The 25,700-nt window shown below is 39.4% G+C and overlaps 1 protein-coding gene across 7 annotated transcripts in view; it reads right to left on the reverse strand.

Annotated features, from left to right (window-relative positions):
• The window catches only part of USP54 (ubiquitin specific peptidase 54), a 101,120-nt gene that overhangs the window by 71,474 nt on the left and 3,946 nt on the right, over positions 1 to 25,700 (reverse strand). The window contains exon 1 of one of the 7 annotated variants that reach the window (XM_080598028.1): positions 15,360 to 15,634. The exons of 5 other annotated variants lie outside the window; for them this stretch is intronic. The gene's annotated coding sequence lies outside the window, so the exon portion shown is untranslated. Of the gene's footprint in view, positions 1 to 5,828; positions 5,969 to 15,359; positions 15,635 to 25,700 lie in introns of those variants that run through there. One more of the 7 variants, XM_080598027.1, reaches the window with a different exon arrangement.

Consider the following 25,700-nt stretch of genomic DNA (forward strand, 5'->3'; position numbering starts at 1 on the left):
TTCCTGACCACCTTTCACAGCTCTCATTCCTGGTCTCATGCATTGCTGTTCTGCAGATGGCAACCTGTGTAGGACCACATTACAAATAGCTTCATGAGAACACTCTGGGTTAAAAATAACTAGAAAATAAAACGTTGAAGGGGTCTACTTTTATGATCTCTGTTATTCAGAACACAGAGCAGCCCTACAGTAAGCAGCTTCAACTAACCCAACTGAGACTAGCAAACTGCCAGGGATAGAGACAGAGAAAGAAGAGTTAGTGCAGCTTCTCATATTATCTTTGCTACCAAAGTCAAGATACTGCAGAGATGTGCTAATTTCTTGCATAGGTAACTCACAGCTGCTACCAGGATGGATCCATTCCCATCACTTGACCCTTCTGCTCCCCTTACGCTCGGACTAAGCAGTCCACAGAACAAGCTAGTATAGAGAAAATCTGGGAAAAAAAATACCTACCAAAGGAATGATAGGTTTTATCTTTTCCCCTCCATCAGCTAGCTCACTCAGAATTCAGAGAGCAGACCTGGGAAGCAATGGCCTGAAGTCAAATTCCCTTACCCAGATAACAAAGCTGCCCCTCAATCTGCCTTCAGATGCCTGCACAGCAGTCAGCGACACGGACAACAGGTGTGGTGGTTTCTTGCAGTGTAGGAAACACCAGGCAGTGTCAGCCTGTTTACCTTCCCCAGCCTCTCACTCCCACTGCTTCCCAGCACAGCACCATCAGGGAGCCATGCTGTGAGCCACCTGCAGGGCAAGAAGCCTGGCACCAGCTAAGCAGGGAGGGGAGCACTCAGCCCAGCCCCTTCCCAAAGCAGCCACAGCAAAACTGCATCAGGTTAGCATCAAGCTGCTCTTGAGGAAAAATCAGTTCGAAAATACTGCTGTAAACAAAACCCCCGGTTAATCTTTTCTAACCTCCTTGTTGTAAGCAAGCCAACATTTTGTTGATTTGCAGGACACATCCCCTGGAATTTTAAGAAATCTGATTGCCCCCTTCATTGAAAAACGTTGAGGTCAAGAAGGTTAATTCGGTGAAGTGAACACAAAGCAGCAACCACCAAGAATTATTTATTTATTTATTTGTTTGTTTGTTTGGGGTGGGAGGAGGGCTGGTTGAGGCAGGGAAGCTGGTCTTGCCACATCAGCAGTACATTTTTCAAGAGGAGGGAAAAAAGCCAATGAAAAATCTACAGCAGTTGAACAAACTTCAGGGCAATGTGTTCAAAAATATTAGGCAAACACATAAGCTGTACTCAGCTGACCTTCTCCACATGGCAGGACGACTGTTTCAATACTGTCTGAAGGGGAAAAAAAAAGCACGGTTTACTCTATTAGATAGCCTTAAAGCCAAATGGAGCCACTGATAAAAACGCATACGGCTTTCTGCCTTGCCATTTTAGCAATTCTTTTATTAAAAACAGGTTACCTAGAGCTATTAAAGTCACTTGTAAATTGCAAGATGAGCAAAAAGCTTTTCTGCTGCTTCTCAGTATTTCTAAAGAATAATCAAACATACTATTGCCTTGCTAGTTATCAACAATCAAAGTTTTCAAGACTACCATGTTATACAGAGACTGGCTAAGGTGTGGCTGTACTTTTTATGCCCTCCGCTTTCCCTCAGCCTCCCAAGCATTCATTCTGATCCTTGCACAAGCCATTCCCATGTGGCAACACAAGCGTTCGAGCGGCCAGAGTCAACCAGGTCAGGGATAGCACTGAGTGGGTGGAAATACAGGCCACGGCAGTTTTAAGTCACATCTGTTCTTCAGTGCTCCCTATGCTGCCCCACAAGTATCTGTGTAGGATGCCTCAAAGAGGTAGTACCAGCTGAATTGTTTGAGAAACTGTGGTCTGTAGTCTAAATCAAAACCTAAACTAGCTTTAAAAATCTGCTTGGGAGCACTGAAGTCGGAAAGATTCCTTAATATGTCAAGTCCAATCCTTGGCTACCAAGAGCACTATCACTGCAACTCCTTGTCAGATGCTTATGGTTTGATTAATGAATCTGGCCCATTTACAACTTTAAACGTAAAAACAGTCTGCATATACTTAGTATTTTCCTCTTCTCACCTTTCTTATGTATGTTTTGAAGGCAGAGAGCTCCTCATTGAGACCAGTCTTCCTTCTGGCAGATGACTCAAAAGAACAAATAAATACCAGGAGAAAGCAGCAAAGCCTGAGCACTTCATTCTGAGCAAATAGACCCTGCTGGCAGATCCTTCCACTCCTTAGGTCTAGGAACTCCTACCCAGTGCTCCACAGTAATTCAAACTACAGCGCTGGGAGGTATGAGAGGCCACGAAACAGCCACGGTTCAAAGATTAAAGAAACACATGCAGGAACCAAAATACCACTCTTTATGATACCGAGGAACCCCCACAAATACTACAAATAACTACATTCTTCTTGCTACTACACTCAAAAACAAATCCAAACCAAAAAAAAAGCAGCTGCATTGCACACTTAATTTAAGTGACTCCAAAATGCAGTGTGCTACATTTAATCCACCCTGGGTTTTGTGACTTCCACTTCAGTATGTGGACCAGAGCCAAAAGAGTATTTTATAAATATCCAATCAAAAACGGATGGTAAAAGGTCTTCTTGACAACAAGCAACACACTAGCTCACAGATGCCTGTTAACCAAACAAACCATTCATTTTTATTTTTTGTCAAAACACAAGCAAATCATTTCAGTGAGTGTGATTCTCTGCCACACCAAAGCCACAGACAAGCTTCCTGTCACCTGCACAGGTGGAACAGACAAGAACCACTGTTTTTACAACCTAAAAGACATGGCACAAAACTTGTTACCTCATAGGAAAAGGAATTTCCTGTGGTTTAGATAAGACCCTGAGACACAGAGGAACTAATTTACAGTTTAACCAGGTCTGGAATCAGAAAATACCTTTCCTCACATAAAACACGCACGTGGCATTGGTTCAGTGTAAATGGAGCAATAAAGCCATATCTGCTTTTCCCAGCATCAAGTTCTTAGGTATGTTTGTGACCCGAAATTGAGGCACCCAACTTTGATACACCAGGATCTCTGCAACGGTGTGGTCCTTGACTGAGGCTTGCAAAAATGTCTTACGAAAGACGACCGTGCAAGATTGTTTCAGCACTTCCATCAACTCAAACTGATGCTTTTCAGGCTCTTTTCTGACACAAAAAAGATGATGACTGATTGGAGGTGGAAGATTCACTTTGGGAACTTACTTATATCTGTATGACACCAAAAAAGAAAGTAAGCTCTCCAGCAAACCCTCCTTGTTTGTTCCCTTTGATATTTTAGTTCCTCGGCTTATTAGTTTACTTTTGTATCACTTAATTTAACGACAAAAAAAAGATCACGAAGACATGGCAGCAAAGAAGGCAATCAGACTCATAAAATTTTATCTTAGATTGTTTTACATTTCCTGCCCTAATTATTTTCCTTTGTGTCTTATTTTTAGTGTTTGTCCTATAATTGAACCTTGGCAGACTGACACACAGTCAGGATATATGGCACAGAACTCCCAAAAGCATTCAAATCCGTAACGCGATATTTGAAGGGCTGAAAACAAAAGTCAATGACACATACAACTCCAGGAATCTCTCCAATCACTGAATAAATATTTTAAAACAAATTGTAATTTGCAACTCATAAAAGTAATTCCTCTATAAAAAAAAAATCAGCTATTATAAAGAGGGGGAATAACAGCATTTCTTAAGTTATCTTTCTTTCCATCTTGAAATACTTCATGTGTTTCATTAGAACAGCCACTATCTCTTAAATTTGTATGCACCTACAAAAGCTTCTGCAGATGCTTAAAATCCAGTGATTTTTCCAATTGCATATACAACCACACATATGAGTTTTACTGTTTGTTTCACAGCTAGAGAAATGAAATTGGCTTGAGATGCTGAAATATCAACAAGCTTTAAAGTAACATTTTCAAGGAGGGTGGGAAATGGCTAAGGGCTTCCAGAAAAAACAATGTGCCACTTGCCAAATTTCTATGGAAAGTCACATCTATCACAGTAATAGGTGCTCTAGTGAAAAAAACTATACTTAGCAGTTAAGGAGATTTTCAGGTAGAAAAGTAATTGACCAGATTTCACTCTGTAGGCTAATCCTCCCATGTCCTGCATGACTTACTTGTTCACCTTTGCCTGGCAACCTAAATTGCATCACATCTTGAGTACGCAAATCTGCTTCTGACAGAACACTGGTATTCTCTACATAGGTAGCGTAAAAAAATTATTATTAATTAAACACTAAAGCAACATGACACTCAGAGGTTCCTCTCCCCTAGATGTGAGGAGCACACAAATCACAAGTATGCATTAATGTATCTAAATAAAAAGACTCCATTGGTCTTAAACCATGACAGATTAACACGCTTAGCCCCTCGAAGAGCCCACTATTGATACAAATTAACTGGGACAACGTAGATCTCAGGATGAGGCCGATCTATCCATTCAGGATGCCCACTGCAAAGAGCAATACAGAATACCAAGCAGAGTATGAACATCAGCAGCTAAATATAGACACTAAAAACATCTTCTGTTGCATACTGATTAGATTGAAACACTGTCAAGGCAGCTGCTGAAAGAAACCTGCAGAAAAGATGAATTCCTAGGTATATATCCAAAGCTAAAAATAGCAGGTATCGCAACAATTAGATATGGCCATACATTGAAGTATTTTTTTTTTAATAAGGGCTTGCTCCAGAATCCTGCTCTGCAGATTTAGCCATTAAGTCTGCTTTGGAATAAATTAGATGTGGTAAGAGATTAGGACCTGATCTGTGCCTTTCCCGTTTACGATTTAAAGAGAAGTCTTAGCCTACATTTTTAGCATAAGAATACCAGAGATACCTTCAGGTAGCCAAGAGACAAACCTGTGAAAGCCTTGCTTCACTTTGTCACATCCTTCTGCTACACAAGACAATGAGAGGTCCTTCTGCCAACCTTATCTTCATTCAATATTTCCCCTGAGCAGATTTTTTTCTAGTATTCCTTTCCAACAATTTAAACATATCTAGTGAAAAGCGAACACATGAGGTCAGAAATGAAAACTGCAAATATGAAAGTCTGATTAGCATGGAGATTAAATGAATCTTTAAAAATAAAAATTTCAACGTCCCTGCTACCCTTATTGAAAAAGCAAACACCACAAAAAAGGCCACTGTCAATTCTTTGCCTTTAACTAGCAAATGCAGCTCCTGGGCACGGGAAGATTTCCTTGGTGGGAACTGTACATGAGCTTGTGCATTCCCACCTAGCTAGTGGAGGGCACAGGGGTCACCCTCCTCTAGAGATAGCCTACCAGCTTCCCATTGGCAACAGGGGGAAGGCAGCTGTAAAACACCTCACAGCCCTCCTCATGCTCCAAACTCCTGCATCTTGGACCACCTTCACTCACCGAAGTACCTTGAGCTGTATTTAAAACAGCAGCTCTACCAAGGACAGCAGGTACACAGCACGATTCATCACCCGGAGAAGCAGCAGCCGTGAAGGCAGTGCCTGGCATACACCTGCTAACTCAGCAACAGCTTAAACAAATAAATGTAAGCGGCACATTACGGAGAAACAGGCAGAGGTGCGGGTAGAAGGAAAAATGCTAAAAAAAAATAAATGTTTGCAAATAATAAAGCTTGGGTCTAAGGAGCATATCCCTCGCGTGGCGATACGGCAGCAAGCACGGCGCCGTAACGCCGCAGAGAAAACCCACCCAGGCTGCAACGGACCCGCAGCTACACGGGGACCCCCCGCGCCCTGCCGCCAGCAGCCCCCTGCCAGGCTTCCCGTCCCGGTGCCGCCCCAGTCGCCCCGCACTCACCGCGGCCGGGCCGCGCCGCTCCGCCCCGCACCCACGTGCGCAGCCGCCACCGTTTCCCGCGGCGCACTGAGCGCGGGAGCAGCAGCCCAAGCCCCGCCTCCTGCCCCGTGACGTCACCGCCGCGCACCTGACCAGCGTGGGCAGATCGCGCCTTAAAGGGGCGGCGGGGGGGGGAGCGGGGCGCTGCGCGCCGAGCCCGGGGGGGCGCGGCCGATCGCGTCCCGGCGCCGTTGGACTCCGCCACCTTCCTGCCAGCACCCCAACCGCGCGGCAAGCACCGCGCCACCGAAACACACCAGCCCCACAAGCTCAGAGGGGATGCTGGGGACCCCAACTGCAGCCACTGCGGCGCTTCTCTTTCTCCCCGTTACCGCTAGCACAGACTCACTGGTCTATACTGGCTAGCAGGATTAATCACCACATCCTCTAGCTTCCAGGGCAACTTTGCACAGATCAGTTCCTCCCTGTCTGCCTCAGCCCCTCACCTGTCAAACATCAGCCGTCCAGCCTTCCTTTCGCCATTCGCACCCATGCTCTCAGTGCCAGCCCTTACACTTAGGTATCAAAGGTGAAATCATAACAGAACAAAGAGCCACTCACCGTCCAGCTAATCTCACAAAGGCTTTACTTAGCCTTCTGCAGGTATTTCCAAGCAATTACTTGATTCTGCAGACATCCCACATCTTAATTTGTTTCTATGCTTGGGTTCCACCACCAATTACACCAGCACTCATCAAGATCAGTGCTGGCCTTTGGAAGGCTTGCAGAGCAGAACACAGGTGGGTACAGGCAGAGTTACGCTTTGAGACACTATTAGAGCCTCACGTTGAAACTTGGCTTCTTGCTTTGGTAATAAGGAAGGTAAAGAGATACATCTATTAAAATATCTCAATTACATTCAACTCTCTTCCCCCCCTCAAATATTATTCATTTTTTCCCTGACATTTTTAGGCATTCAGAGGTCTAAACATTTTTTCTTGCTCAGATTCTTCCTATTTTTTTCCTCATTTCACAGTAATTGTAATATCTGTGTTCCTGCTTTACAAAGGTCACTGTACTAAAGCTAAGCTCACTATACTAAACGATCAGGACTATCTTTCTGAAAATGGTGAATGTGATATGACGCTTTCTGCACTAGAATTTCACATATATACTAATTTCAAACTGTACATGGACAGAAGTCATATGATAATGCTCTATTATTTTTTTTTTAAGTAGTTACAGCATCTGAATTAAATAGTGTTTGTAAACACCGAATGTTAAACACCTTTAGAACTAGGAGATACCATCCTCAGCTCTCTAAGCTATTACTCAAACAGTAAAGAAAGTTTCCGTAGTTGCTTTTCCATCTTTCATTCTAAACTGAGAAACAGCATGGAACAAACAAACTGTTATACCTACAGTGCAATTACAAGAAACAACACTTGTCAAAAGCTAGGCTAGTAATTTGATAGTGCTAGTTTCAATTCAGCATCTCACTGTCTAAAATACTAGTGGCAAACAAGCAATGAGGTTTTATTTTAAAGTATATTTAGAACAAGTTATCATAATTATTGATAGCATTCAATGTGGAATTTACACAGAATGGCCAAGGTTGGAAGGGACCCCTGAAGATCACATAGTCCAAAATGTATTTAAATACATTAATGTATTTTTCACCCTCAATGAAAATACATTTTAATCACTTTAAAATGTCACATTAAAAAAAAATAAATAAAAACACCACCACCACCTCAGTTGATTGTTACCCATCCTGTCTGGTGTCCTTTTGATCACCAAGCTCCCACCCACCCAGTCGGCTGTGCAGGTCGAGTTGGAGCCTGGAAGTCAGCTCTTCACAGCTGACAGCTCAGCTATTGTCTTCAGCATGTTTGCAGTGCTCTTGCTTATCCAGACTACTGTGTTGCCTTCCTGTTGCTTTCCCCTAGAACCAGCTATTAAATTAAACCAACATTACACATATTCTAATCCAACACAGCTTTCCACTGGCAATGTTAATATTAAAATCTTAATAATTAAAATTACAGTTCAGCTCTGTTTTGCACAGCGAGATCACAACAAAATCACTTCTAGACAGACCTTATTCTAATTTTATGTAAATAACATTGGATTTTTTCCCCCAACTTTCAGTAGCCTAAATAAAGTAGATGCCATTTCAGAGCGCTAGCTACTAGGTTTCTAACATAAGACGTTCCATTTATTTTTATTGCAAGGAGACAGTTCAAACTCCACTTTACAGTGAAAATGGGTGTATCTGTTTCATAGTCCATGCTTATGCACATAAAAATCCTTGCATGGAAATACTGCTGAGGAGTAACAGAGCAGTACAGGTTAGCATGGTGGTCTGTACTCAAGAAAGCAGGCAGCACTAGAAAACTCCAAGTATTTAAACAATTTGCACAGGACTTACTCGTTAGCCTTCATTTGTCACATCAATCACCTATAGTGTTTCCAAACAACAATGATTTTACAACAAAGATGAGTCACAACTCATTTTGGAAGTGTATCAGTGCCCACTGCTCTGCTAAGCATTGACCTTCCTCTATTTTATTCAGAAGTCAAGTTCGTTGCTCGAACAGGAGATTTTTTTGTGCCATCACCACATTGTGGTTTTGGATTATAATTGTACGAACAGAGACTTCATAACACCATACTTAACTTACCCTTACAAATAAAGCTTCTATTACGTATCTTAATGCTGTAATTCTACAAAGAGAAAGAAAAATGCTAGGCACTTGAAAAGGACCTCCAACAGCCTAACCCAGCACCCCATTGTGCGCAGCATCCTGCCTGTACCAAACAAAGAGAGATGCAAGGAACTTTAGTTGGTCAATCGTAAGTTAATAATTACCTTCTTTTCCTTAAGTTAAACACAGAAAGTGCAACATGATGTACCACAAACAATAAGGCAGATGGTCTGTGTTCGCTCATGAGATTTTCTAAAGCAGCAAAGCGAGGTACAAGTCCAAACCCATGAAAAACTAAATGATTTAAGGCACCCGCATTCCAGCTCTTTAAGAGAAAAGAAAGCCCTGAGTTTTCTGACCTACTTATTGCTAAAACAAACATTTCTTCCTGCTTTCAAAAGCAATAGGTGAGATGCAACATGAAATTATTATGTTTCTCATTTAGATCTTCACGGTAACATAAAAGCTTGGGTTTTCCCATGTGTGTCCCACACTACTCGAACACTTAAATTATTTTTTGTCCTGTCTCCAAAATACAGTTTAATGAACTAGAGGCTGGGATCCAATTAATACTGTATTTGTTCTTTCACACTGGCAAGGATTCTGAGTTCTGGAGAAGAATTTGCTCATTAAGTCCTTTTTTTTTTAAAAAAAAAAAGTGTTACATTTTTTCTGACCAATTAACTTTTCTGTCAGTCTAATATCCTCATTGATCCACCAAAATACACATTAACCATGGAAACCTACCCTTAGGTTTATGTGCTTGGGAGGCAGAAACATAGGGAACAACTTTGCCACACCACCAACCCTTCGCTGCTGTTGCGAGCCCCTCCATTAGCCATGTTTTTCCATCGCACACCCAGAAGCATCGGCGCTGCTTAGAGCTGGTTAATGAGGTTGCAACATCTTGCATTTTCTGCAGTATGGTATATCCTTATTATACATTCCTCCTCCTACATAGTTGTCTCATCCTTCCAGTACCAGCAGCACACACTATTGGCATTCTCAGAGACTTGAGCATTTTTTGGCTTACTTTTCAAAGATAATTTTTATCACCGAGTGTTCATCAGCAATAAAGTGTTACCTTGCATTCCATCACAGTAATGATCACACATACTCCAAGTATCTACATCACTTGCTAGATTCATACAACCAGCTCTAAATTTTAAATTTAAAGTTAGACTTTTAAAGTAAGATTTAAAAGTAAGCTGGTTTTCATGGTTCAAAAGCATACCATTTAAATGCGACCAGAACCTGGACAAGTACAAAGTTGTGAGTTTTTCCCCACCTATTTGTCTGGAAATTTGAAAGCTAGTGACGAACATATTTAAATAATCAATACTACCTATAACTTCCTTTGTAGATAACATGAACATAAACATCCAGCTTGAAAAGCAAGATATGGGAATAGGGAAAAACATTAGAGGATGTTGCAAGATGCTGGGCCCCTAAAGCTTCCCTGTCAGACACCTCCCTTGTTGTTAGGCATTGGAATAGGCTGCCCAGGGAAGTGGTTGAGTCACCATCCCTGGAGGTCTTGAAAAGATGTTTAGATGTAGAGCTTAGTGATATGGTTTAGTGGAGGACTTGTTAGTGTTAGGTCAGAGGTTGGACTCTGTGATCTTGGAGGTCTCTTCCAACCTAGATGATTCTGCGATTCTGTGATTTAAAGGCTGCTCATCACCTCTTGTCCAGCTGTCTGAACTTCCACGTTCCCACACAGAAACATCTCAAAATGGCAACATAGTAATAATAGTACAAATGAAAAATGGCAAAAATGTAAACTGAAAGCAGCACATAGTAAGTTATTAGACAGAAGAAACATTGAAATGATGGAATTTCCTTCATATTTACTTAAACAAAAACCTCCATTAAAGATTGCTTGAAGCTGACACAAATTCCATTCTCAGGCACAGAACTCAAGTTTGGCTTGCTACACTGCACACAGGCTGTTGGCTTTGACTCATGCAATCGCTTATTCCTCTCTGAGAAAATAAGAACTAAAATTGCAAAGCAAGGTAATTTCCAACCGTGATGATTAAAGAAGTGTGTTCTAGGGTATAATAATGCAAATACAGACTTGAAGGATGCTAACAACACATGTTACAGCCTCAGGTAACTGAGGCTGCGCTCATTTCTCCGTGGAGAAATATACAATGCATATTGGGAAAGATGTCATAAACAAAACAATTACCTACAGTACACTCCTTGTTTTCTTATGATAATAACACATTGAGTCCCCAGAGTGCTGGACTGGCAACTGAAATCATTATGAAAATGAGGAAGAAAAAAAAAACAAAACTATTAACTATGCCTGTCAAGGGCATAACGTAGGAATAGTGAGCTGAAAATCTTGTATGGTATACCTTGTACTTATGGAATGAGGTACCAACACAAACAAGATGAAGGCTACTGACTTGGGAGACTTTCAAAGCGTTAGGACTGGCAGCAGGCAGGCTGGCTGCACCACAGCTTTCTCTGGTGGATACTGACTCAGGGTACGTCATCTTCACTTACAAAATACTTTTTTAAATCACTAATATGAAAAAATAGTCAAGAAGCATCCATATCTAGCGTGCATCGGTTTAAAAATAATGTTATACACAAACACACACACACAATAACACTTTGCAGTTCTCTTCCTGGGGCTTGCACACCTCTCTCCCCCTCACTCTAATTATTTCTGTCTTTCCTATCAGGCCCCATTTTCCAAACCTCAAATCATTTGACTACTCAGCTTCTGTTAAGCTGCACTGAATTTTCTTGATGGGTTTGCCCGAACTAGATGCAATACTTCAACCGAGGTCTTCTCTGAGATAAAAAGCTTATTTCCTATGTTTTACAGGCTGTACTTATTTTTAGCCCTCCTCATATAACATTTGTCCTCTTATAGAAGTAGGAATCGTGGAAAGTTGTCTTCTATTTACTTATTCCTTGCTCTGTTTTTGCATATTTCATGATTTCTGTAGAATTTCAAATTGCCTCTATCTATTTCCTAAGATTTTCTCAACTTTCTCCAAACACTTTTTGACTCAGAAACTTGTATCCTATACATCTGTACTCCCTCCAAGTTCAGGGGGCATTTTTAGTGAAAGAATTTTTTAAGCACAATCGCTCTCTATCCTATCACCAAGGTCATTAACAAAAACACTGAAGTGAACCAGAATGAGAACATACCCAGCAGACCGTGCTGGATCCGCATTCAATACAGCCATTTCATTCTGACAGACGATCATTAATAACCACCCACTGGGCACAGTCATCCACGTCTCGCACCTACCCTACCATACTTGCTTTCAGGACGTGTTTCTTCACTTCTTTATAAGATTATTGCATGAAACAATGTCAGAGACCTCACAAACATTAAAATACTAATGTTTGCTCTTTTCTCGTCAATTCACGGATCTTATTATCACATTACAGAAGAAAACTAAACTGGCACAACTATCTACTCCTCCTAAATTTGTGGTGGTTGTGATTCATGTTCTTGCTGTCTCTCAAAGCCTGATAATGTGTGCAAGAATTCTGTACAAGGATTTGTTCAAAACACTGAAGACAGAATAATCTATGATCTCCTGTCTCCTCCTTCCCTGCCTGTCCTGTTCATTTTCAAATCTTCCAGCATCTCAGATAACAGCTAGTGGTACTAAGGGAGCTCTGGGCACTGAGGGGGGAAAAGGGTTGCAATTTTTGGATGGTTTTGGTGGTGGTGGATGGTGTGGGGTTTTTTTGTTTGGTTTTTAATATGTCAAAGGATGAATTTCATCATGTACAACCTAATAAACTACCCAACTACTAAGAAGTATGCAGAAGGCTAGCTTCAGACTTGCCATCCATCTTAACCGTCCTCTTTTTTATTTTCTTTTTATTTTCTCTGTGTGCTAACTGCTGTTCACTTCTGTTCCTCTTCAGCTAATGTTTTGAGAACATTTTCATAGTACATGATTCAAATTCATCTTACATGACTATGCTGCCTATCAAAAAAATAATAATAAAAGTCACATCGGAGGCATGCATATTTAGGCAGCTAGGAACACCGAGTGGCAAGGATTGCTCACAAAGCACCAGTGCTGTACAGCTGTCTGCAGGCAGCACGGGCCCCACGCAAAGGTTTAACAAGCAGCAGGTACTTCTAACCCATGCAAAACCACTAGCAATTGCTAGTTCAAAGGCCATATAGAGAAAGTCTGCATTAAGACAGTAAAACTAACAGAATCAGAACTCTGCAATCCAGAGCTGCAATCACATCAGCCCAATTACAGGGCAGACCAATTAGCAGACCATTTGTAGCATAGCTTGTGTCCATTATAACATCCCTGTACACACAACTAGGCACCCACAGCCGGGTTGGATGTGCCAGTGTGGGTACTTTCTTCACATACACACATACTGAAGCAAGGATTGCTAATACAAACCAGATTACAACCCGACACCGATGATACTTCAGATACTCTGGCTGTAGCAATGTATTTATTCTGACAGCACAGTGCACAAAACCAGAGAGCCTTCAGTACATTCCTACATTGTTACACCACTGCATTTAGAAATGTTACTTGCTGTCATTACCCAAAATCTAACTACATAATAATAGAGTCTTATTATAGAACATGGGTATGTGGCAACTTAAGATTTACACGTTTGATTTCATTATTTTAAAATAGCAACAGAGCAAGAAGAAAAAAAGTTTAAGATGGCAGCAGCTCTGGTGCAGCTCTGCTGATTTTTGCTAGAAGACTAATACCTACGTTCTCCTAAGCGTACTGTAGGGTATTTATCATACACCCAAATTGTTTATTTCCTTCTCACAAGAATTATACAACAATTACACAAAACAGAAAACTGTTTGTTACCTTCTGTGGACACTAAGCATACTCATAACCTTCTAGTTCTTCGCCTTACTGAAAAAAAATCTCATACCTAGCCATATGTACCAAAACAAGTACAATAGCTTTATACAGTTGTAAATTAATAAAAATGGTTAGAATAACAAAAGCATCTCAAAATTAATTAGTTCCCCTAAAGTGTGTCCAAAGTTCATCTGGCACACTGTATAATTTTATAATAATAATTCATAAAAAGCAGAGAAAAATCTGACAAGTTTAACATTAAAGGAAAAAGACTGAAAAAACTACCTGTGTAGGCTAAGATAGTAGTTTAGTATTTAACTTTTGAGAATTATCTCATTGAATCTAGTTAATAGTACAAATACTGATGCTTTTAAAGAGGAAAAAGCCATTCCAGATATACTGTTTTGCCCACCACAGAAGAATGATGCTAAAACAGTGATTTATCGTGACTTAACATGACCTTGACCATCAGCTGAAGTGTATGAACTGACTAATGCAGTTCTAGTCCAATTATGCTGAGAAGCAAAACGTGTTAGTATAAACTACTAGTGAACTGAGCATAGATGCTCAAGGGAAGTTTTGGATAATATACTAACCAAAGACAATTTACATTGCAACAGTTCACTGATTTACAGCTAACCACACTTTGACAAACGAAGCTTTAAGTTATAAGGACAAGGTTATAAGGACAAGTATTCAGGCTTTAGCTGATAGGATTTTAGAGGTATTTGGTGTTGTTTTTTGTTGTGTTTTGTTTTTTTCTTTTGTGCTAGAGGCACACTACAAAAAAAAAAAATGAATGTATTGGAAACCGGTGGGAACGTTACAAATGAAATGGTTCTTTTTATGGATCCTGCTAGCAACACTGAACACTAATCACTATTAGATAACACTGTACTGGCCAATTTGCACTAGGCTGGCATTCAGTACATTTTGAAAGTGACACTAAATAACAACTGGTTTAGATTTTCTTTTAAACGAAATAGATGAATTTCTCTTACTTCCATAACATAATAATTTCAACCGGGAATTCAAGAACTTAATGTGTTGAGGCAAATTAACATGGTAAGAGGCATACCTTGCAGATTTGAGTTCCACTGCTGCTTCATGTCACACCTATTTCCATCCATTAAAAATAACAATAACAATAATAAAAAAAAAACTGATGCAGGCTCCTAACATTATCTTTAAACTTGGAAAAACATAAGAGCTCTCTCCTACCTAGTTCACTACCTACTTCACGATTAGCTTCTCTGCTGTATTCATAACCACACTGGAATTCAGTCCAAATACACATTTAGTTTAACAGTTCTCTAACAGGAATGGAATGGGTACTACTATCTGTATTCAGCTGTATTCACAATGCTTGATTACACTTGGTTGTAGCTCAGTTTCATTCTGTCTGTGCAGTCAGAACCCATAACAAGAAGTAGTCACTGCTAATTAATCTATGAAAATTAGTCTTGAAATTAATCTTGAAAAGACTGAAATATGCAGGCCAGCTTCTGAATTAAATCTAATTTTGTCTTCTCTATAGATATGCTCTTAAGAAACATTAGCAGAATTATCTGCTAACTCATAAGAACTCATTGTAATGCAGTTTCATTATGTTACTTCGCACATCCTCCAAGAACTTCTTTCCTCCCCACAAGAAGAAATTAACAGATTTTAGAACTATTTCTGTAAGAAGGCAGACAGCGCAAGATCTGGTTGCTGTTCTCACTGAACCAGCGATGCGACAGCACTGGAACAGCCAGAACACCTGAATTCTATTCCTGGTTCAGCCCTAACATCCTCCGACAAGCCAAGCCTCTGTGTCCATCCGTTCTGCCTACCTGTAACACCGTACTAAAGGAAAATTTGTTGTAATCACTGGACTGAAAGACTCAAAACAGAATTACAGTGAAAAAAACCAAAAGGTGAAAAATATGCTGAGAAATTAGCTCATCTCAATTACTTTGAAATTTCAAACAGTAAAAGGAACACTGCCTACTTACATAGCAAAGATGATGAATAAATCCTCAGACACTTGCTCACCAGGGAAAGCCTTGTTTCTGGACATCCATCCCAACAAACAACGTTGCTGTGCCATATAAAGTAGCCAATTCTCATTCCATCAAATTTCAGCCTGCATAACAGCAGCGTACAATTTTACAGTGAAGGCTGGAATGGAAGCTGAGGTAATAAAGACACAGTGGAAAACTAATGCTGTAGTGGCCCAGTTCTCATTCCTCTAAAAATTTTAAGCGCTGTCATCTTTTCCATAATATCAACCCACCCATACTTGCTCTTTGAACAGATAAGCTGAACCTAAAGGCATTACGAAGCAAAATAAAAAAGTGCATACTCCTGTCTTACGCAAGAGCCTGCACTTACCAATGAACCGAAGATGCCAACCTGCTCTCATTTGTATTTACTTCCCCTTAGATGGGTCAACAGTTTGGCAACTTAAAAGCTGGATACTTTGAAACTGCAAAGTTTAAACTGATTACATTTATGAAAATTAGATCATGTCCATAGCTCTATTGAAAAATGTGCTTATATTTTACTGAGTAAACAACTTTTGCCAGTGTTATTACTTCTGCAGACACATATGTTCATTATCCCTGCTTAATTGGGCACAGCAAGAATTAATCTGGAGCCTGGGCAAAGACAGAAGAACTTAGACAACATACTGTCTCACTAAAACCACCTTCCACCAGCAACCTAAAAAGCTGTGCCACCCAGAGCGCTGCAGGATCATTAGGCACAAATTTACTCCCAGTAAGGGCTGGCCTCCCCCACAGAGAACAAGGCTGCAGTCGAACACTTTTGATAAACATGCGAAAATTTGTATGCAAAGACTGTAGATCACACGGTCCTGTATACTGACCTTACGGATACCTTCCTGGAGCACAGAAAATTAACAAGTGTTTTGTGCATAAAGCCATTATCCTTCTAAAGGATGGCTCTCGTAATTCTTGCCACCGCAGCCCAGAAATATTAAAGTAGAGACAAAAAATACATAGCAAAAGAAAATGAAAAGAATAGACAATTAGACCTGTTTTCCTGATTCCCTTCCTATGAAATTGCAAGCAATTCTGCATTATTTCACAATAATCTGGAAAGTAAAGAAGTCATGAGGTAACAGGTTTAAAAACAAGTATAGAGAAACGGCTTTACAACACATCACAAATTGTGGAATTCCCTACCACAGAAAGTTGACTATGTCAAAACACAATTTGGATCAAAAGTATTAGACTTGTTAATGTAGCACAGGCCCATCAGAAACAACTGCAAGTTATTGTCTAGATGCAGGTTTCAGTTCAGGATATCCCTAAGCTACTGCCCATTGAAGAGATTAAAAGTCAAACAACAACAAAACACAATGGAAGACACGTTCCAGACTTGCCTTGGTTTTTATAATCTTCCTCTAGGCACTTCTTTAGGTCACAGTTGATACAGCTTGGCCAGTAGGAATGAGGCAACTCTAGCCAAAAGCCCTTCTTGGAAAAAAAAGAAAAACAAAAACAAACAAAAAAAAAACCAACAAACAAACAAAAACAACTAACTAGCAAACAAAAAGGCATAAAAGCTAAGACAACAAATTAATTGTCAATTGATTTCTGGGGACGAAGAATAAGAAAGAGTTGACTCAGGTGAAGAATAAATTTTTTAATGAGGCAACCAGACAGGGACCCCAAGCAAAGTTTCTGCCTTTATTAACCATTCTTCCTGTTGCCAACTAGCAGCCTACCAATGCAGAAAAACAATAAAGGAAGTATGAAATGAAGTTCAAATACATGGACCCTGGTAGCAACAGGCATAAACCTAAACTAAGAGAACGATCAGCTACAACTCTGTCATTAAAACCAAGGGCAAGGAGGAGGACAGAACCCCATAAAAGCAGAAAATGAAGTGATACTGGAAGGCAGCCAGTAGGAAAAAAATGGCATGGTAAAAGTTCAAAGCTTCAGAAATGTAAAATAAGTGAGCTGAAAGAGAATCCCAAACCCCTTATTGATTACTACCAGAATAAGAATACAGAATAAGAATACCACACAAGTTGTTCTATGTTTTTCCCTGCATTTTTCTTTACCTCACTTCAAAGAATCTGGAGGAGCTGAGTGAGCAAGCTATGTCACCGTGCTTCATAAAAGAGGCAGACCCTGTATAAAGTGCAAACGCACAAGGTGTGGAAATTTATCTCCCAATTACTTAAGTAACAGGTATTGTTGCTTTTTATTAGTACATCTTGCAAATTTATGCCATTCCAAAGATGCATGCTAATACTTTGCCTAGCAATTCTACCTGATTTGGTCTGCTACTAGGCAGAGTTATATTTCTGACCAAAACATAACAGCTACATATGCAGCTGAGTGACATATAAAACCCACAACACTCAGAACACAAAGCTTTCAATGCTGGCATCCTGGCTGCATCCAGAAATCAGAAGGTACCAGCAAACACATTTTCCTGTTACTTCATTCAGTGGGCAATTCACAAGTCAGAAGCTCACAAAGCACAAGAAAACAGGACTGATTGCAGACATAAAAATGCCCTTTTCTCCAGTCTTGTGTTGTAGTCTAAGGCTGCAACAGCCACTGATGTCACAGGAATTCTCTCCAGAGAAACTTCTGGCTGTAAGAGAGACTACTCCAACTGTGCAAGCAGAAGAACAGACATCACTAAGACAACAAGTGCTGTTCTGCATCATCCTTCTCTAAAATCCAAATAATTTCTCCAGTACCAGTATATACTGATGATATCCTAGAGCAACAGAGGAAAAGTATCCCTGATGACAAAAGAATTTCCAAAACCATTTTGCCTTGAAACTACATGAAGATACTGGTATTTCCTCCAGGAAGACATGTTTCTTTACTAAAATGTCACACGGGTTTTTGGCACTGGTACAGTTTTCTTTCTCCAACTTCCAAAACCATGACTTCAAAGATAACAATCTGCCAACAGGGCAAGAAGATAAACAAGTTGTGACATTAAGTCCAAGTAAGCTTGGAGAAAGGCACTGCATTTAACATTGCTTTTTCCAAGAAAAATGCAGATAACAGGCAAACAGACACAGATGCTCAAATTCCCCCTCTCCCTTCAAATTCAGAAATCAAGACATAAGTAAATGCTGTTGAGACAAAAGAATATTGTTTTCCCTCTCTAAAGTGATTTGGATAATTATAGCATGCAAATAGTGCTGAGCACTTCAAGAACTACTAAGTAATTAGATTTTGCAGGTATAATTTATTCTGAAAAGCAAAGACATGAGAAAAAAATTGATGTGCATGCACCTATTTCACCATTAGCTTCTTCAGGAAAATCCTATTATAGAAATCTACATGTTTCAAAAGCCAGAATTCAAGTGATGAAGTATTAGTTCTGTCTAGACTTACATGTGCAGTGCTCCATTAATATTATTATTTTTTTACTAGATCAATAATAAAATCATCTCTGGAAGCTGATTGGAAAAAACAAAAAACAGCTTTCAGGAAGTGTGTGGACAGAAAATCCCTCTGTAGGGCAATGGGAAGTGCTACCTATCTGCTGCTACTACTGCAAACAGGCTCCTTGTTCATGGAGGAACTTGCGGCATACGGCGCTCCTTCTGAGAAAGTACAACTGCTTGTGAGATGAAAGATTACGGACAGATCTGCTCAGCGTAACAGACAGCCTTCAAGTCCTGAGCTAGGGAACCTATGACAAAGTAAAATCCTGTCTTTCATTAAATGGACTGAGGGTTTATCATCCTTCTGAAAAAGACCAGGAGTTTTTCCAAATTCTCTTTACAGGTTGTCGTCATTTAGTTTGATGATACTCTCCTCTACATTCATTAGGGTGTTGTATTTTTTTTTATTTATTTTAAGAACAAAGAATATTGGCAGAAATATTAAAACCACATGACTACACACCTAAGTAATAGGAAAAGGCAGAGTCAGGAACTTTCTAACAATAATTTCTACACTAAAATTCTATTTATTGCCTACCTGACCACTGTCCACAAAAGGGAGGGGAGTTGTAGATACAGTCATCGGGAGGGGAAGTGAGGAGCAAACTATTCCTTGAACGACTTCATAATTGTCACCAACTGGGTGCAGTCCAAAACAAGTGACAGGATCTGTTCCAGGCATTCCCAGCAGGAAGCCTCACCAGCTCTGACCTCAGAGCAATGCGCTTGGCAGTGCCCATCCAGAATACTGCCGCACAGCACCGAAAGCTCTGCTAAGACAGGCCCCGAACCTGGAGGTGTCCTTAAAAATGCCCAAGTGAAAACCAACTATCCGATCTGCCTCCAGCACTAACAGGTAACACTGAAACGTAAAATGGGTTCTTAAAACAAAACTGACCTCAGGTGAGTCTAGAACAAGTTTCATTAAGAAAAATATCCCTACTGGAGAAGTAAGATTTCTTCCTTCCAAACCACTTCTGTAACTTTCAGCTGGAATTAACCTCTTCATAAAGCTATAACACTTACACTATAAAGACACAAATTATGTTAGTTTCTAAATGCAAATCTAAATTCTTTCATCTGAAAAGGCGTGCAAAGCAACTGCTAGTGCTATGCTTTCAGAACATAGTTCTGAACATAGTTCTGAACAGTTAAGTCTCCCCATAAACTGGTTGCAATTAAACTAAAATTATCTTTAGCCTCTTTTTGCCTTTGTTTATAACAGTAACACCAAAAAAAAGTTAGTGGAAGGAACAAGCTCAGCAACAGGAACATGTTTATAGTACTTTGGTGACTCCCTGCTTAAAAGCTGTGCTAAACTCCTAAGATGGGTCTGAAGTTATGTTTCAGTTTTATTAGGAAAAGCATTGTGCCAAGTCTCTTACTCTAATTTTTGTGTGCACTATATCAACGTTGTGGTACATCCTACCAACAGATGGAATTTATTCTAAATAGTATTTTGTTCTAAGTGTCAGGAACCTCCAGTTCTTGTACAGAAATGGTTTTCTCACTCAGGTTCCTCTGTAATTTATTAAAAACTAGAGCATGAAACTTCATAGTTTGGTTAAATCCTGTGTGCAAAACAGCTTAATCTACATTAAATCCTCACAGAAATATTCTTCAAGGCAGGAGTTAATCTGTCTGTGGCCTCAGCCACCACCCAGGACAGTTGGACAGCACTTTCTCAGCACTTCTGTTCTTCCCAAGCCAGTGCCTCTAATTCTTCAGTCTCACATGATTCTGTTCTTCAGGAAAGAATTTAACAAGCGCTCAAAACGACCAGCTCATGCTGTTTGGAAATAAGAAAGCCAAAGAAGAATGTGATGAACAAGTAAATCACAATCACAGAACAATTAAGGCTACAAAGGACTTCAGAGGAAGTGTCTAGTGTAAGCTCATGCTCAGAGCATGAGATCAGATCAAGCTCCTCAGGGCTGTACCCAGTTGGTTCCGGAAATCCTCTAAGGATGGAGACTGTACCACCTCTCAGTAAAATGCAAGATTGTCTTAAAAGAGGGGAAAAAAAGTTTCTTACAACCAGTTGGAATGTCTCATGCTTTAGTTCATGCCCATAAATTTGTAAAATATTGCTTCCTGATACAAGTTCCTACTGCCTGATTAGGAGTGATTTTCTCAAACCTAATGAGGTTATCGCTGTGACTGGGCAAATGAAGACGCCGCTGTGTCCTAGTTAGGATAGAGACCTATTGGCACTCCCATATCAGCTCTAGAGGCAGGGATCACACAGTAGTGACAATCTGATATGCAGAAAACCAGGAATTGCCTTTGAAAACTCTCAGAGCTCAGCAAGAACTGCATTACCATTGTTATATTGAAGTAAGCGTTGGAATTTGAGTGTATTAAATACTTAAGGTCATTCACAACCATTAGCAATTCCACACAACATGTATATAGTCATTAATTCTCATCTTAGCATGACAATACGGGCCCTGGCATTTAGCATTCATGTCGTTATTCAAACTAATTCCAGACAAGCAGGAATAAGAAGAGGAAGGGAAGCTCACAAACAATCTGCAATATTGTTATACTTTTATAGTGATACCATCAAAATAAACTGGAAGGGTAGAGACATGAGGAAAAAGCACCACAACTAGCATAGCCATTTTCAAACCAGCCAGACATAGCTAAGTCTGAGGTAAAACAATATAGACTGATGTTTCATGTTTACTGCTATGAAAATCCAAATGACAAAAGCATCCACGGCTGTTTAAAGATTTTATGTTTAATTAGAAATTGTATTTTAAGCCTTAGATTCCTGTTCAAACAATCTTACGTACTTTTTGATTTACTGTGCATACACGAGATAAAGTATCTCAAAGGTTAAAGGATTCATATGTCATTATCAATGGATTAACTCCTGTACAAACAGTACGCAAACTCCTTTATCAGAGGAAAAAGGTGATATAAATGTGTAACTGATGCTTGAAATTACCTGATGCTTGAAATTCTGCTGTATTTTTTACAGCAGAATGAAGCAACTCAGTTGGGCATGACACTGCAAGAGTCATATTTTCCACCTTTTCTCCCCCAAAACCTCACATATACCTTTCCTGAGAAAGATCTTGCCAGTACTGCTGCTTCTACCTAGAAGCATTCCCAGTGCTACACAGTCAGACAAAGCAACTTCAACTTGAAAACGTCACTCTTTACCCCTAGCATAAAAAAGCTCTCAGTTCTGCTAGAGCTGACAGGACTCCACCATCTTTTGTCTCTGAACACCACCAGTTCCTACCAGAAAGAGGAATGCATACAGTGAAATTGCCCAGGTATCTTTTCAGCCTGCTTCTGTGACACCTGACAGACAGGCAGAGGCGAACTAACTACAAGCAAAAGGCAAGCAAAGAAAGGCAATGGAGAAGTAGCACAGGTTGATTTATGTGATAATGATATTGCTGAATACAACTAAAAATTAATAACAGTAAATGGACTGATTGCAGAACTAAATTACCAAGTTTAACTACCTTTCTATATCTCCCAGAAAGGAAGTCCTTTGCTTTAAGAAAATGCACTTACACACCAAAATGTATTTCTTCTCAAAAGATGACTATTTCCAGATCAAACCCACAGTCTGAAACCTACCAATCTGAAAGGAGTAGATGATATAAATACCTTTCTGCTAACAGGAAGGTTACATTCTCTACCTGCCCATTCTTTCCTAAACCAATGCATTTTTAAGAGAAGCCTCTAAAACAATGCTTTAAAAAGCCTTTCCAGAAAAATTAGTGTCTAGTCTAGAGAATTTAAACAAATTAGGAGGACCTTAAAAACAGCAATTTCAGTGAAAACTGCTGTTCATCCTACAGCACTGTCAGGCTCACACTGCAACATTCTTCATTGTTTCCCTTTTAAAAAAAAAAGTAATTAAATCTATATTTCAAATCTACACAGTATCCATAATCAAAAGGACCTAAGTTTTTTATTGGCGTCTCCTTTTTTTTAAAAAAAAAACTTCAAAATATTTACATGAATTCTCCAGATATCATCTATTATATATAAGATATAAGGACTGCATAGATTTGCTACTAACAATAATAATATTCATAATAGAGAACACAGACGAAGTACAGTGAGCATTATACTTTATTCATTCCAAGTTTTATGAAACTTTGCTGTGTGTTTATTTGCACATCTCAGGTAGAGTATAAACAAAAAGCTTTAGAGAACAGGCAAAATATACAATTAACATTTTTTATTCCTATTTTCTTTCCCTTCCATGACCTATTTTCTTGAATAACATGCAGATCTAGTGAGGACATTAACCTGTTTCCATGTCATAGCAAAGCTTGTGTACCAATGTGCATTAGCTGTTGTTTATTGATCCATTTATGAATTCATTCCACTGGGAATACCACCAGGAGGATTAGAAAGTATTTTGCTGTGCTATGCTTTGCGACACTTCATTGGTTAACTATTTCCCAGAATATATTTTAACATTTTGTGGAAATACTTACAGGAGAATCCTCCTCTTCAGTCTCCCACATCTGAATCACTCACATATTTTTAGCCCATTCATTACTTTCAAAAGTCAAATTGTAATAAATCACATAGAAGCATAACATACAAGAATTACATTGTCTATTACAAATACCAGTTTACATTTTACCAACTGCTAGAATTAGCAAGCTAGCTGGTCTCTGCTCAAGACTGTAAAACGCCAAATCAAGTTTCATGCACACAGAAAAAAAAAAAAGAAATAAAAGCCAGTTTCCTCTTTCCCAAAGACATCTCATCTGCAAATTGTTGCCCCCACATAGTATGCAACGCGTGCTTCTGTATAGATGTGAATGAGCCAAACTGTACCATAAAAGAGAATTCTAGACAAGACACTAATCTGTGATCATTTTTTATTTATTACAGATCATCCTACCTGCCTCTGCCGTAAGTATAATTAACCTTTGGAACAGCAATTACATACTGCTTATTTGCAATGTACACACTCATAAAAAAAACAACAGTCTTTGTGCTAAGAGGTGTTTATACCATTTTGTGAGCTTAACTACTTTTTAAAAATAGATGCCTACAATAAACCCACATTCACTGTCCCGATTTAAGCAGGCAGGGAAAGCAGCTGAGCTTTATAGCTCCAAAAATTCAGACTGTTAGAGATGACAGGGGAAAGTAATTCCAAAAGCAGGATAGTAATTCCAGCCTTCAAATTTAAGGACTGCAAGCTTGACCAAATCCACACATCAAATGAATTCTGGCAGAATATAAAAAGCCAGGGCATACTGCAAAATAATTAAGGAAAAGATAGCTGTGGTTCATGTCCTGTCACACTTTTACAGCCACCTACAATTCAGTGAAGTTTTATCCACAACATAAAATGGTATCATTTCAGGCTTGGAGAGACGTTCAGAAGAAGGAACCACTCATAGTTTTAAGTCTAAGGTTTAAAAACCCTATTCTTCTGATTGAAAAAAAAAAAAAAAAAGGACATCTGACATTTTGCTTTTAATGACAGAAGCCTTAAAAATCAGTGAAATGCAAAGGAGTGGCAAAAAATGACAGAACAGATACTGATCACAGCCTGTGGACCAGAAATGCTGTGCAAAAGAGGAAGATGTTGCTCTAAGTGGGGTGCTCTAACCAAAAAAGAGGGAGGAAACAAATGGGACAAAGGAAATGTTAGACAGCATGATCATATAAGCCTCATTTCAGTAATAAATGAGGCAGCCAATTACATTTTTCTCGCCTGCAGAAACATCTGACCAGTATCATTTTTCTTCCAACACCTCTTTAATCCATTATCCAATTTCCAACATTTTGAAATAAGAAACAAGAGATAGCAAAAGTAATTACATTCCTACAGATTACATGAAAATTGATGGTCAGGTAAAGGAAAAACAACCAATTTACAATTTTGGTGAGGGGGAAGTAGAAGAATTCACCCCTTGCATATTTGATTCGTCAGCAGTTCAATCAATACATAATGTCCACAACAATGTTTCTTGTTATGGAAGACAATGGGGTTAAAGACTGGAGGAAAAGGGATAAGGAGATAAAAAGACACAATTGAAATACACAGGAATGTAATATCATTCTTTCTGCAGTTCACTGAAACTGACCCACAAACAGTAACTTGTTTTAATAGCTTTAAAAATTGAGAATAACATGGACGAGTATTAAATTTATTGACCTCCTCCCATTAAGTAGGTTGCCTAGAAACGTCTTACCTCAGAATGAATGGAGAAATGAATTGTGTTCTCCTATCCGCATATTTCAAACATTTTGTAGAATTTATTTCACGAGATCTATGGAATAGAAGTCATTTCCCCATTATGCTTTTACAGCATTGAGCACACTGTAGATACTCAATGAAGAATAAAAAAAGTTGATATACGACAATAACAATAATACACCCTGAAAAAAGCCTCCATAGATAAATACAAACCTGTATACAGCATGCAGAAGTGTTGGCGTGATGACTCAGCTGCTAATGTATTCCATTTACGTTCATTTTCTTAGCAGCAGCCTGAAGTTATTAGTAACTCCCAGGATGCTACTTAGCACTGTGGATTCGTTTTCCTGTTAATGGTAGCAATGGGTTCCTTGTTAATGGTTTTAAGATAATGCTGGATTTTACCATATGGTTGGGTTTGTACGAGGGTTTCTCATGAAAAGCCAGAGAGTGTAAGAAATTGTTGCTATATTTAACTTCAGTGTCCTCACATGCACAGCAGACAATTGGAACGGACAGTGTTCCAGCATTTACAAGTGCAAAGGATGCTCGATATTTACTGCACGTTGTGTTTAGAGGACTACAGGGACTTTGAACAAGAGAACATATGGATAGATCAGAGGGCGGGTAATGGAATGATAAGCTTTTCACCTCTAGGTCACTGGTTCGAAACTAAACTGGTTGGTAACAAAGGAAGCTACTACT

Source organism: Anser brachyrhynchus, assembly GCF_964034855.1.
Source record: "Anser brachyrhynchus genome assembly, chromosome: 6".
NCBI lineage: Eukaryota > Metazoa > Chordata > Aves > Anseriformes > Anatidae > Anser > Anser brachyrhynchus.